General features: G+C 41.9%; 1 protein-coding gene, 1 non-coding gene and 1 pseudogene across 2 annotated transcripts in view; 2 read left to right on the forward strand and 1 right to left on the reverse strand.

Annotated features, from left to right (window-relative positions):
• The window catches only part of LOC145409375 (dolichyl-diphosphooligosaccharide--protein glycosyltransferase subunit 1), a 332,958-nt gene that overhangs the window by 312,797 nt on the left and 4,489 nt on the right, over positions 1 to 15,672 (forward strand). The gene's annotated exons all lie outside the window — the stretch shown is intronic.
• Positions 5,391 to 5,509, forward strand: LOC145409387 (5S ribosomal RNA; annotated as a pseudogene).
• Positions 13,920 to 14,038, reverse strand: LOC145409411 (5S ribosomal RNA). Its single transcript, XR_013899076.1, has one exon. It is a non-coding gene; the product is annotated as a 5S ribosomal RNA (ribosomal RNA).

A 15,672-nucleotide genomic window follows, 5' to 3' on the forward strand; every position in this document is an offset into this window, starting at 1 on the left:
AATTTTGTCCAACTGCCTCAATGCAACCGCTCCACATCCACTCCACAGTGGTGAAGAGTATTCAATCTGAGAATGCACATGACTTTTGTATATTGTGGCCAACTGCTCGCCAGTGAAGAATTCACGAACTCACTTTTAGCATGGGATTTAACATAAGCTGTCCAGCTTAAGTTGATGTTTAGTGTGACACCTAGGATATCAATTGTAGTGGATATGGGAATATTGACATCATTTAAAATTTTGTGGGAGTCTGAGGGATTCTTTCTGTTGGAGAAATTAATGTATTTGGTTTTCTGAGCATTAAATGAGATCAGATTTGTTTGTCCTCATTGATTTTCTGGCAATGGATTCCTTCTCTGCACACCCCCAGTACCAATCATGTTAACAGTCGCTTTGCTCTTTCCATTCCCATGCATCAGACTCAAAATATTCTATCCATCTGGTCCTTGCTTCATCCCCACGGGCTAATAAGCTACCATGTACATCCTTCACGCTTTTACATTTCATTCCAGTGTCACTTCTACAGAATAGCTTTGTATTTTCAGAGTAATTTGCAATCATTTTTCTTCCTAGATCATCATATACCTTCTTCTTCTTCTTCACTAGTATCTTTGTGCTTCTTGTTCTCAATGTATTCAATGCTTATTTCAACTGAACCCCTGTCTGTATCCACTCTAGCCTTTCCTCCACTGTTCTCTTAACCTCCTCATCCCACCATGCCGTACCTTTCTTCTTTGTGGTTACTCTTGCCACACCACACACTGCTTTAGCATTCCTAACTATGCAATCTGTATTTGCATTCCACAAGCAGTCCAGATTCATTTCATTCCAGTTCACTGATTCTAACTCCTCTCTTACTTTGGCCCTGTATTCATCTGCCATTTCTTTGATCTTAAGCTTCTCGACTTTCAGTCTCTCTCCCAGACTGCGCCTCTCTCTTGGTCCACCTCACTCCTCTCAGCTTGATCTTGCATACCACAATCATATGATCTAACAAACCTCCAAATCGTCCTCTCACTACCCTCGTATCAGCAACACTTCCCAGCATTGATTTCTCTACGAGCACGTAATCGGTCTGGCTCCTTTCAACATGATCTCCGTTTTCTCTATACCATGTATAGAGGGATTGTGTTTGAAGTAAGAATTACAAATGCACAACCTCCTTTTCTGACACATCCTTCACTCACTTCCCATTATCATTGTCTCTTGGTAGTCCATTGTTACCCATTATATCATTCACGGGACCAGTGCCTACTCTACTATTCATGTCAACCATTACAATTACTTTATAACTCATGGGCATTTCTCCTAGTACTTCATCCAGCTCATCCCAAAACCTGTCTTTTTCTGTCTCACTCGTGTCATCACATGGTGCATATGCTACAATTACTGCCACTTTCACCTTTTCAAACTTGAACATGGCATACATACATGGCGAGATGACATATTTGTAAAATCTCATTCCACTCTGCCACACCTCATTCATCAACAAAGCAACTCCATTCTTCATCATCCTGTGTAAAAAATACAGGTTCTCTCTTCATTCTTAACTCCATTCTTGCATCTTCCTCATCCATTTATGCCCAGCCTTACACATTTTACACCCTCCCACTCCTCCACTTCACACCCTTGCATCTTTATTTCACACAATGCCATCACAGCATATCTCGCATTCTTGAACACATTCACTGCTTCCACCTTCTTGCTTTCCTCATTCACACCTCTCACATTCCACAGGGCCATGCGAATCTCCCCATTTGGTTGGTGTCTTGGGCCGGTATTGGGCCCTGCGAGGCTCTCTGAAATGTCTAACATGAGTTAATGATTTCAGATGGGGGAATCTGGGGGACACTTAACATGGCCAAAAACCCCAGTTGTGGATACCACCCACTTTTGTGTTTTAGTTCAGACATTGCCAACAACTCCGGTCAAATGGTTACCACCCACTTTTGTATTCTAGTTTTAGGTGGGGGTGCTCACCATCCACTCACTTGTAGTGCTGCTTAGGGTGTCTGCCGTTTCCTCTTGTCCTTCCTTCCTCTTCTGTCTTTCTTTCCTTCATTCTTTCCCCTTCTTTCTGCCTGTGACTTTACACTTCCTCTTCTGCCTTTCTTTCCTTGATTCTTTCCTCTCCCTTCTGCCTACGGGCGACTGTGCACTGAGTGACAAGCCTGTACACTAGGAAACCATTTACTGTACTATGCTGGCTGGTAACCATAAAACCAAATTATTGCACCTGGTGGTTTAGTGGGTAATTAAGGCACTCCAATCGGATTAAGCCAGTGCTGGTTTGTATCCAAGGGGTGGTTGGGGTTTATTGTTCACCTGATGCCACTCAGGGATGAGTGAAGCTGGTCGCCCTCATCTTAAATGTTAAGACCAACTTGCCTAGCCTCAGGCTCCCACTCATCTCGTAGGGCAACATTGGACTGGATGATGGATGGATATTCCAAGTGGTAGGGTACATTATAGTCTATTATATTCCAAGTGTTACATTTTTGTTTAACTGATTGTAAAGTGGAGTTAATAAGTGCAGAACTTTACATAATTAGGTAATTTTTGTACCCCTCCACATCCATCTCCAACACAAGCTGCCTAACCTATGAAAACTCTTCGCATAAACGTCCACCAATTTAAGAAATGAAATGCACCAAATTGTTTTTATTGTTTATTTTTATTGCATGATGCATGCTAATAGCCTACTCTGTTGGTTTGTGTTCAGAGATTCACGTATGGCACAGTACTTTCCCACCTGTCTGTCTGTCTAGTCTAGCCCAGCCTAGCCTAGGCTATACAACTTCCTATCCTAGCCTCGCCTATGATATGCGCTAAATTATTTTTATTGCTTTATAAATGCTTCTTTAGTTTGGTGTTAATAAACAAGTAATCACATAATAATTTCCAACTATTGTGGGTGTTTTTTTTTTTTTTTAAGAGCTGGTAAGTCCAACTACCCTAGAGCCCCATATAGTTCGACTAATGAAGTGTTTACAGTACATAATGTTATGTACTGAATTTGTTCATTTTACATATTGTTTTGCACAGGCATTTCAGCAACATAGTGAGATGTTCTCATGGGGAATATATGGATGTAAAACCTTCTCCTCCCTTCACACTAGTTCCCTTGTATGAGATGCTAATCTCAGGTGGTATCGAATCTTGGCTGAGACAGTTCAGCTTATACACTTACAGCAGCACCCATTATCTTGAAACAGACTAAAAATAGCATCGTTCTTTCTTTCCAAATGAATTAGACCACCCATAGTAAGAAAAAGGCAACTTCATGCAGGAGTAAACATTATAAACGTAAAAAAAGAAGGAAGACATTCATAATTATATATTTATTTATAAGTACACATTGTTTACTGAATTTGTTCATTTTACATATTTCTTGTTTTGCATAAGCATTTCAGCAACATATGAGGTGTTCTCATGGTGACCATATGGATGTAAAACCTTCCCTTCCCTTCACGCTAATTCTCTCGTGTGACGTGCTAATCACGAGTTGTATTGAATCCTAGACACTGCGGTTCGGCCTATACATGCAAAGGAGGACCCTTATTTGGTTAGAGTCTAAAACTGTCATCTCTAACCACTCTTTAGACACAAACTAAACCTCCCAGGCAACAGATTAACTCGATTGTTGCAGAAACACAATAAACATTAAAAAATGGGGGGAAAAAAGTCATAATAATTTTTTTTTTTTTAAACCTTCCATAATATGTACATGTGTCTAGTCATTTCAAATCATTTCAGCACCACTGACATTGTTTTTCCATCAAGGAAAAAAAAAAGAAAAAAGTTTCGTCGCAACAGTACCTAGATGTAACTTATCATGTGCGTAAATTTTCACACTTTCCGTGCTTCATTACACAGCACAGAATGGGTCTAGAAAGCTCAAAATTGCATTGCCGGGTGTGTTAGACATTTCTCTTCAATATGGCAAGAAAAAAATCAGTTTTTGAAACTTAAAAAATCAGCCCCCTACTTGGCCTGTGGGTCGTGATACATTCCCCATGGTCAGCCATGGAGGGGTTAAGCACCAGCGGCCTGCAGTTCTAATGGACCCAAGTTCAAATCCTGGCTGGGGCAGGGAACAGTTTATGGATTTGAATTTCATTAAATCAGGTTTTACTGATCTACCAGAAGATCCGCCGACATGTCGTTAAAATACCCCCGCAAATACCAATACACCAGTCCTGTATGGGACAGTCCTAGCATTTATTCAATATGGACGGTGGGTGTTAGTGCTGAAGTGGTGACATGTAGAGGTGTTTGGTATGTAGGAGGACTGCTGGGCCTTGATAGCAGGCTGTGAAGCCTATGCCCAGAGTCGAACACACACACACACACACACACACACACACACACTTAAACGAGTTTAAAGCTAAATTCAACTTATTGACAAACAGCGACGGAAACCCACGAGCATAGTACATTCCGTGTATATCACAATTAGGTATATTAGGTAAATACTTAAATATTTGGAACGACTTAGACAAAGAGGTGGTGCATGAGAAAAACATTCATGTGTGTAAAGGTAGACTTGATAAATGTGGATATGGAGACAGGACAACACGAGCATTGCTCAATTCCTGTATACTACAAATAGGTAAATATGAATAGGTAAATACACACACACAGTAACCAACCTCAAACATGGCCAAAAATGTAAACGTTGAGGGACTCGAATTTCCAGGATTTGATAGAAATACTAATGTCATGGATCTGATTAAAACATTGATTATGAGGATTAGTGAACTTGAAAAGAAAGTGGAGAATCTAGTGTTAAAGGACATGTCTGAAAATACGGAGATTACTATACAGAGTCTGATTCAGTCCAATGAGACGGCAAATGAGGAGATCAGAAATTTGAAGCATGAAAATATCGAATTGAGGAGAAAACTAGAAGAGAGTACTAATAAAACGGAGAAGGTGACTAGTGTATTACAAGAGCATAAGGCAAAGTGGGCACACGTAGAAGAAGAACAGAAAGAAGTGGTCAGCTTAACCCCTTAACCACGTGGCGTCACTTTCGTGATGCTGGGGCACAATGGATCATACTGCGGGGCTTCACTGTTGTGATTCTGTATTATTTTGAATTCTCCTGGGCTTACAAGTGGTGGCTTGTACCATCTATCAGTACTGCCAATGTCCAACAATAGTCAGCACTTCTAATCTCATTTGTACTCCCATCCATTGTTGCAAATTTAGCCATTTTTCTCCATTCTTGACTCCCCTCCCTACCTCCCCTCCATTACCCTCGCCTCTTGCCTGCCCGGCCGCACTGCAGTAAGCAAACCTTCCCTGGAATTTTCCACTGATTTCATCCATTGAAATAAGCTCTATGCCCTATTCTTATACAAAATAATATATACAAAAAAGAAATAAGGTACGGCCATGCCACGTTGAGTACACCGCTTCCTGTCCGATCAGCGAAGTTAAGCAACGTTGGGTCTGGTTAGTACTTGGATGGGTGACCGCCAGGGAACACCAGATGCTGTTGGCATCCCTACGTGTCAAGTGGGGTTGGTGGAGGATTAGTGCCCCTCCCTGTAAAACAATTAACTCTAAGCCCTTGACCACCCCGTTTGGGATACATGGCGTCTGGCAATGAATGGATGGATGGATAGTGCCATACACCTGGAATTGGCTAATTATCACCTGACAACACCTCACGTGCACTCGTTCGCTAATTCCCCCCGGTAATTTCCCCTTGAAATATGCTGTATAATCTATTATCGTAATAAAAATATATATAAGAAAGGAAGGGAGAAGCCTAAGTGATATTTACATTCACCTGGAACTACCTATTTTTTTATGTATTGTCGAGATTTCCTACAGATCATTTCATAGCATGTAAATTAGCAGCTGTCACCCTATTGACATTGTCAACCCTTGCCTGCCCACATATGCCACGTCATTCAGTTCCTTGTCGTCCTCTGAGGAGAAACCATGTCGCACTCGCGCCCCGCCATTTCCACTGCTTCTGCGCCCATTGCAAAGGGCCCTGTGACCTATTCCCCTAGAGAAACTCGTGTGGGAAGCAGTAAAGGACTTAGTGACTCAGCAGTGGAATGTGAACTGGCAGAATTATTAATGATAATGATGGATAGTGACTTTGATCCTTCGGGTGAATCGTGTGATGAGCCTGGGGAGGAAATTGTGACAGAATCTCCTAGTACGAGTGCTTCAGTGTCCCAAGTTATCCCTAGCTCCAAGAGAAAGGAGCCCTTAGTGCAGCAAGGGAAGGAATCTGGGAAGGGAGTGAAAAGGCGGCGGGTTAGCCCCGGAACAATGCCCCGCGTGACGCAGCCCGCCACGAGTCCCGAGGTGAATCACCTCCCCGCTCCCCCAGCCCCACTTCACTAATTTCTTCCTCATCTACAGCGGAATTTTCTCCTGAGTCTTCGTTGTCAGAGTCTACACCAGCACCTACAGTGAAGGCAGGCCATAGGGGAGGAGGTAAATCCCTGACTCATCGTAAAAGTAGAGTAGCGAGTAGAGGAAGGGCTGCTAGTGCTGTACGGCAACCTAGGGTCAGTGAGAGTGGCCTTGAAACAGCCCAGTCTGCCTCACAGCCATCCTCCACCCTCACCCACCCTACACCGCCACGACAGGGAATCCTGGACACCTTCGTGTGGACGGAAGGTTCCGATTTCGTCCCTGAACATCTTCATTTTGATGAGAGTTCCTCAAGGATACAGCCTGCCTTCACTCTTGATGAGGATGCTGAGTGTGCTGACTTCCTTTTGGCCTTCCTCGATGACAAAGTCATGCAGCACATATGTGATGAGACTAATGGGTACGAATCACAATGTGCTGCAAGTGGTGCAGGTGCAGCGAAGATGCAACAGTGGACCGTGCTGGGAGTGCAGGAGCTGTATGTGTTCTTTGTCCTCATGCTTCTCACTCAAAGAAGCATGAGTTGAAAGAATACTGGTCCATGGACCCCTTACTACCCTCACCCACCTTCAATAAGTACATGGCCAGAGATCGCTTCCGGAACATCATGGGAAGCCTGCACTTCGCCAACAACGATGTACCTTCCCAGACCAACCCACTCTGGAAGATCCGGGAGATTCTGAGCAGAATGAAGGATAAGTTTATGTCATTCTTCCACCCATTTCAGAAGGTTGTCATAGACGAATCCTTGGTTTTGTTCAGAGGACGTCTTAGGTTTGTACAGTACATTCCAAGCAAACCCCATTGCTTTGGAAAAAAGTTCTTTGTACATGTACTATGCGACTGTAAGATGGGGTACATCCTTGACTTCGTCATCTATTCATCCAGCACTGTCGATCTGGACAAAACACACCCCCTTGGCTTCTCAGGCTGTGTAGTGAAAATGCTCCTTGAAAGGTATTTTGGTGGGAATCATGTGCTGTATACTGACAACTATTATACAGCACCGAAGCTTGCTAAATACCTTTCAGAGCATGGCATCGGCTCCTGCAGCACTGTGAAGAGCAATCGTGCCCACTTCCCCAAATTCCCAGAGGCAGGAAACTCGCAGCAAGGAGATGTGCACCTACGCAAGATTGAGAAGATGCTGGCAATACGGTGGCATGACAAGGGGGTTGTGCACATGCTCACCACCATATACAAGGGGGAACTGAAAGACTGGGAAGGTCGACCATAGGACAGGCGAACCTGTGAGGAAACCTGATGCTGTCATAGACTATAATATCAACATGCGGCTGGTGGACAAATCCGACATAATGATTGGAGAGATCAACTGCCTCAGGAAGAATACTAGGTGGTACAGGAAAGTTTTTCTGCATCTCATTGACATGACAATGCTGGACACCTTCATTCTGTACAAGATGAAGTTAAAGCCCCCCGAGTCCTTCTCCCTGAGGTTGTTCACCAGGACTTGTGTTCAGCAGCAGCTTGGGAGATATGGTAGAGTGACAGCAGCAGCTCCAAGGCGCAATGCTGTAAGACTTCCTGACAGACTTGAGCAGAGGACATACGTGGATCGGCACAGACTGGTGCAAATGCCTGCCACAACCAAGAGGAAGGCTGCGATCTGCAGGTGCCAGGTGTGTGCACATACCACCCGATGCACACCTGAGCACAAATGCACCTCTTCGCAGTGTGCTGAGTGCCAGGTTCCCCTCTGCATTACCTGCTTTTTTGATTACCACAGCCTGAAGCAGTTCTAAAAGTGCAAGTGGAAAATGTAAATAATGTGTAAATAGCAAGTGAAAGCAATGGATGTAAATATGATGGAACAGTGTAATATAGTTTTATAAGTTACTGCAAGTGACAGTGCATAACTTAGTGTAAGTAAAATAGAAGTGTAAATATTGAAAATACAATAGAAAATGTAAATAGAAATGTAAATAATTAGTAATATAAGAATGTGAGTACAAATACTTGAAGCTATGACAGTGAAAGTGAAGCCTTGGTTCTCTGCGTATTTTACTGAAAGAGAAATTGAATGCCTACAGTGACAATAAACTACTATTACTGAAGGAAACTTATGGATAAAGACTGCAGATATATATAAGTGTTATACAGTAATAGGAATATAAAGTGTGAGTGTTTTTATGAATAATAAATGACAGAATCCCAGCGGGGAACGAGCGCAAGTGGGAAGCTCGTACGCGCTCGTAATTTTCATTGCTTTCACAGTGTTTTTTTTTTGGAGTATGGATTCCAAACTATTTGAAAATCATAGAATAGTTTCTAATGATAATATCAGGCTTTGGTAATCATATTACGGGGTGTCGGGAAGTGTAAAGTGGAAACTTCATTACCCAACTTCAGAAGTCTCCACAAGTCCTACGGTACTCGACGAAGGCTCAACAAACATCCCAGGAGAAAGCTGAAGGTATGTGCCATATGCATATGTAATTATAATATTCTAGGATTAATAACTGATTTTTGGCAAATATTTTTACAAAGCTTGTCAGAGAGTGAATATCCTAGTGGGACACGCAAGGAGCGCCAAAACAACCCCGTGATTTAGGGGTTAAGAGAAATCATCCAGGAAGAAAGGGAAATGAACAAGAAAAAAATGGAAGAAAATGTAGTGAAAATACTGAAGAAAAGAGAGAAAATAGTGAGAGAATCTGTAGAAAGGAACAGATGTGTGGTAATATTTGGAAACAGAGAGGAGGAAGAAAAGGTTAGATCCGTGAGACTCGAGAGAGACACGAACCTGGTGAGAGGAATATTAGGCAAGATTGATCCCGAAGGAGACAAGTGGGTAAAAGAAATTGAGGAAGTAAGGAGGATAGGGCCTTATAAGAAAGGGGAAACAAGACCAATGAGAGTCAAGTTGTTATCAGAAAGTGTAGTGAAAGATATACTTAAAGTGACCTGGAAACTAAACAAAGAAGCAGGGATGGAAAATATTATAATAAGAAAAGACCTGAATGAAGAAGAAAGAGAGGTTTTAAAATCATTGAAGGAACAAGTAAAGGAAAAAATATGATAAGAGGACAGAGGAAGAACGTAATACTTTTTTTGGGGGAGTGATGGATATGAAAGTAAGGAAGTGGTATGTAAGGAAATAGAAGTGAAGGAAACTAAGGGGGATGGCTATGAAAGATCAGAAATTGAGGAAGTGGTACCGATAGAGGGAAGGAGAATGGAAGGTATAAAAAACATCAAAAATAATTTTAAGGTGGTATATACTAATATTGATGGTTTAATATCGGCAAGGCTTGAAATTAACGATTTCTTGAGAACGTGAACCTGATGTCATGTGCTTTGTAGAGACCAAATTAAGAGAAGATATTAATGGTCACTTGGGAGATGGTAAATACAAACTGTGGAGAAGAGACAGAAAAGAAAAAACGGGAGGAGGAGTGATGATAGCAGTGAAGAACAACATAAATGTAGATACCGTGGAAATGGGAGAAGGCAGGGCTGAAGTGATATATATGAAATTAGAAACTGGAGAGAATGGCACGAGAGACACGGCGGTAGTGTATGTTCCCCTTAAGACGAGAGCATGGAATGATGACGAATACCAGGAGATGTTGTCAGATATGGCTAGTTATTTACAAAAAATAATTGAGAAAAGTAACAATATAATTTTGGTGGGTGACTTTAACTGTAAAGAGGTAAACTGGGAGGAATGGGACTCAGGAGGCAGTGAGGATTCGTGGGGCACTGTATTATTAAAAATAATAATGAATAATGTGATGATGCAATGGGTCAAAGAAGAGACACGGTTCCGAGGTGAGGACACACCAGCAAGGTTAGATTTACTGTTTACCAAAGAACCCGATGTCATAGAATCATTGAAATACTTCTGTCCTGTGGGAAAAAGTGATCATGTGGTCATTGATTTCCAGATGATAATAGGGAACGTCAAGCCAAGAGACGAGCTTCATAGACAGGGAAGATACAACTTTGGGAAATCAAATTTTACAGGATTGAGAAATTTTTTTGAAAATGCAGATTGGAGAAAGTTAAGAGAAACAAGAGAGATACAGAGGAAGTGGGATATCTTTCTAGATGTCTGTAATTTGGGAGTGGAAAAATTTGTACAAAGAGTAAGAGGGAAAGAAAACAGGAAAAAGGAGTGGTATAATAGAAGGTGTATGATAGCAAAAAAAAGAGAGAGATAAGATGTGGAACAACTGGTGAAGGAGAGGTAACAACAGAACAAAGGAAGAATATAAAAGAACTAGAAATGAATATACAAGAATACGTAGAGAAGAAGAAATGAATTTTGAAAAAGGTTCAATAGACAGATGCAAGGATGAACCCAAACTGTTTTATAGATTTGTTAATGGCAAACTGAAACAAAAGGAAGGAGTCACCAAACTGAAAGTAAAAGGAGAGGTCTATAAAGATGCAGCAATGCAAGCTGAAATAATGTACAAATGTTTCCAATTAGTTTTCACTAATGAAAAATAGTTTTTGGAAAGGGAGAGAGTGACTAGAAATGTACCAGTGATAAAAGATATAAAAGTGGAGGTACAGGAAGTGTATAAATTACTGGAAACTCAAGATGTAAGGAAAGCCCCAGGACCTGATGGAATTTCTAATTGGGTACTGAAGGAATGCAGAGAACAACTGGCGGATATAATACACAGTTTAATCAAGGGTTCTCTGGAAGAGGGGAAAGTGCCACAAGAGTGGAAGAGGGCAAATGTGGTACCAAAGTATAAGGGAGGAAACAGGGAAGAACCCCTGAATTATAGACCAGTGTCTCTAACCGGCATGGTCGCAAAATTGTGTGAGAGAATCCTGAAAGGCAGATGGATAAAATATCTAGAAGAGATGAATATTTTGGCTGATTGTCAGTTTGGATTCAGAAGTGGAAGGTCATGTGTTTCCAACTTGTTGAGCTTTTATTCAAGAGCGATTGACATGGTACAGGAGAGAGATGGTTGGGTGGATTGTGTGTACTTAGAGAAGGCCTTTGACAAGGTACCTCATAAGAGACTAATGTGGAACCTAGAATATATAGAAGGACTGAAGGGGAAACTCCTGGAATGGATGAGAGACTTTTTGAGAGACAGACAAATGAGGACAGTAATAAAGGATCGGATGTCTGGATGGAGGGAAGTAACAAGTGGAGTCCTTCAAGGCTCGGTGTTGGCGCCAGTAATGTTCCTGATTTACGTAAATGATATGGTAGATGGAGTGAACAGTTATGCAAGTCTGTTTGCTGATGATGTAAAGATCTTGAGGAAGGTAGAGGTTGAGGAGGATTGTAAAATACTGTACTGCAGGAGGATCTGGATAGGATACATGATTGGAGCCTCTCGTGGGAAATGAAATTTAACGTAAAGAAAAGTAAAATACTGTATTGGAAATGAGTAAAAGTACCGGGTGGCCATCACTGAATTATTTGTTGGGTAATGAATTAATAAAAAAAAATGAGAGAAGAGAAAGATTTGGGAGTGCTGGTCCAAGTCCAAGATACTTTGTCACCTGAAAAACACATTAACCAAGATAGTTAGAGAGACGTATAAACTCTTGACTAACGTAAGAGTAGCATTTCGTTTTATGGATGAGATGATGAACAAATTGATAGTGGCCATGATCCGCCCCAGGTTAGAATATGCGGCGGTAGTGTGTTCCCCACACAAAAAGAAAGATATAAACAAGATTGAAAGAATACAAAGAACAGCAACCAAGATGGTCCCTAGTCTGGCTGATCTGTCATACAGAGAGAGGCTGGAAAAGCTGGATTTGCCTTCCTTAGAGGAAAGTAGAAAGAGGGGAGACATGATTGCAGTGTTCAGGACCATGGTGGGAGTAGATAAAATTGATAAAGAAGATCTGTTTTTATGGGATAAGAGAACAACAAGCGGACACGGAATGAAATTGAAAAAGCCAAGCTGCTTGAAGGGTATCAAGAAATATAGCTTTCCTTACAGAAGTATAGACTTATGGAATAGCCTGGACAAAGAGATTGTCCAGTCTAAAAACTTAAACGAGTTTAAAGTTAAATTTGACTTACTGAGAAACAGCGACGGGAACCCACAAGCATAGCACAATTCTTGTATATCACAATTAGGTACAAAGTATTAGGTAAATACATAAATAGTTGGAATGAATTAGACAAAAAGGTGGTGCAGGAGAAAAACATTAATGTATGTAAAAGTAGACTAGATAAATGTGGATATAGAGACAGGACAACATGAGCATTGCTCAATTCCTGTATACTACAAATAGGTAAAAACACACACACACACACACACACACACCTTGCTCTCTATAACTTTAACCCCGACTGCGATTAAGGTGGCGAGAGCGATACCCCTGTTGCGGCAGTCCACACAAAAGTTACCCATTTCTAATGCAGTAATTTTCATAGTAATAACAAAATAAATAACAATAAATCAAGCACAAGAAAGCAAAACCTTTCTTCTTACCTATGAGCACATCAGTGAATGCAGTGCCATAGAGAGAGATGGAAGCAACGCCATTTTCAGTGTTTTTTTTGTGTGGCTGTAGCTGTCTGCACTACGACCCACATCGCCACTCACCACACTTCATTCCCCCACCATGCACCACTACAGTATATGCATCACTTTCTTTGCATTATCTTGAATGGTTCACTTAGCATTTCAAAATCATTATTTTACAAACATTCCAAAATAAAATAGTGTGGTACAGAACTGTGAAAAACTAGTCAGTAATAGTAAACTAGTTAGTAATAGTAAATAGTAAACTCAGTGCAAGATATTTACATAGCATACACCAGACACTTTCATTTTTCTTATATTTTAGTCGCCTACTGTCTATCACTTATTTACATTGGTGTGATACTAAACTGTGAAAAACTACTCAGTAATAGTAAATGGCGTTAAACTCAGTGAAAGATATTTACATAGCCTACACCAGACACTTTCATTTTCCTTATATTTTAGTCACTTACACTTACACATACTCTCTATCACATATTTACATTTGTTCAATCACTTTTCCAGAGGGGCTAGAAGTTAACAAGTGTGTGAAAGTCACGATGGTGTAACGTAGGTGGGTTGTGCCGCTTGGAGTGTGGTGTGCTGGCCTGTTTTATCAGAGGTTTTACATTATATTCCACATTAGAATCACTAGAATCACTGTCACTAGTAGGTGCATACTTCCTTTTCTGTGGAATGCGACCTCTAGCACCTTTTTTTTTTTTTTTTTTTTTTTTTTTTTTTGTAACACCAAACGAAGTTGAGGGCTGGAGTGAACACGGCAAACCACCTGTGGATACCATGACTTCCTGAAGCAAACTAGGCTCATGTGGTTATGTAATGCATGATGCTGTGTTGAGGATGCTAAAAGGGTGACCTGGCAACCCTAAGTGTGGGCAGATCAATACACAAAGTCCATCCATCCATCCATTGCCAGACGCCATATATCCCAAACGGGGTGGTCAAGGGCTTAGAGTTAATTGTTTTACAGGGAGGGGCACTAATCCTCCACCAACCCCACTTGACACGTAGGGATGCCAACAGCATCTGGTGTTCCCAGGCGGTCACCCATCCAAGTACTAACCAGACCCAACGTTGCTTAACTTCGCTGATCGGACGGGAAGCGGTGTACTCAACGTGGCATGGCCGTTGGCTGGCATGGCCCAAAATACAGGGTGCAACTTGAAATCGATTTGTGGATTTTAAACGGAATGGCACAGCCTGTCAATCAGACCTTTTAGGGAACGTCGCAGCCAAGGAGTTAACATCCCTTACTAACCACCTGTCAGCCTTTCAGACCAGGAAATGTAGTCTGTCTGGCTACTGTTTCCCCCAGACTCATATGTAACCAACCTACTCTCTCTTTTCTCAAAATGCGTGTTGCACACAGTCATGTTCATTGTCTCCCCAAATTCAAGTATCTTTTCCCCTTCTGCATTCTTCTTACTATATGTTGATCCCCCATGCACCCCTTCATAACCCCGTCTTATCACTGAGCCACTTCACCCATATGACCATTATGTCCCCTCCCAAAACTACAATCTCATCATCCCCATACTACACATATCCTTATCCCAGAATCTATCTTTTTCTATGTCATCCAGGTCAGCCTGTGGAACATACAATGACATAAATGAAATCATCAGTTTACCAAACTATATTTTCAAAGGTATTATCCTTTCATTCAACTCATTACATTCATGACACATTCCACCCATTTTGCCTCCATCAACACACCCACACCACCATATCCATGTACATTTCCCTGTCAGAATAGCTCATACCTACAGTCCCTCCCAGCAGTCATTTTAGCTGATCCTCCCTTATATCTGACCTCCTGCACACAGCCAACATCCACCTACCTCCTGCTTAGTCTGTCTGCCACTTCTCCCTCTCTACTCTTCAGGCTACCCACATTCCATGATGCCACTTTGAAATCCATGGGGGATTTACTTTCCTCAGGGTTGCATATATTGCTTTTTCTCATTTTGTCATGAATTGGTACAATAAAAGCTGAGACAGACCACAGTCCCCACCTATGCGCACAGTCTCAAGTCCAGGCATAGGACCTGGGATCCATAGCCCACCAGTCGTGGCCAGTGACTGTGGCAATGGCTTCTGGGCACTTTGCCAGGACAGCAGCTGGGACATCCTCCAAGCGTGCCCTGGTACTGTCACCACCCTGCCATTATACACCCTTTGATAGGGCAGCCTCCTGGAGTGCTACTTCTAGATTCAGGGCTCTCTTTATTGGGCAGAAGCGGAAGCCTGGGAACTGCAGTGCCCTGTATCCTGTGGCACAGATCCTAGTCCCAGTCCATCCCAGTCCCAAAATTAACATTGGCAGAGCCCATGCCATGCCTCCCGTCAGGTCCATTACTAATTAGCAGAGGCAAAGTTTTCTGGCCGCAGGTCCCTACTGGAGTCAGTCCCTGTGGCGTAGCGGGGAACATAGTGTATTATGTAAAGCAAGTAAAGTAGTACATGAGAATTAGAGTAGTTCATGAGAGTTAAAGAAAAGTGTTTGGGAGAAGTCAGAGAAATGCTGGCCAACTCTCTGTTATGTCATACTGTAAAGGCTAGCAACAAGGGATGGTCAGGATATCCCAGTGGCTAATGAAACAGGAGTCCAGCTTTCCCTGTCACTAACATTCTCATCCTCCTCGGGAGAACTATCCTGATCGGCTGGTGCTGTGGCTTACTTCCTGACTATACTAAAAGTCCTTGCAACATTTTGCCCCCCCTCCTTTTGTGTGTGTGTGTGAAATCCATTATAATTAGCAGAAAA

The sequence above is a fragment of the Coenobita brevimanus genome, chromosome 80, assembly GCF_032717465.1.
Source record: "Coenobita brevimanus isolate Jiangsu-jjx chromosome 80, ASM3271746v2, whole genome shotgun sequence".
NCBI classification, from domain to species: Eukaryota; Metazoa; Arthropoda; class Malacostraca; order Decapoda; family Coenobitidae; genus Coenobita; species Coenobita brevimanus.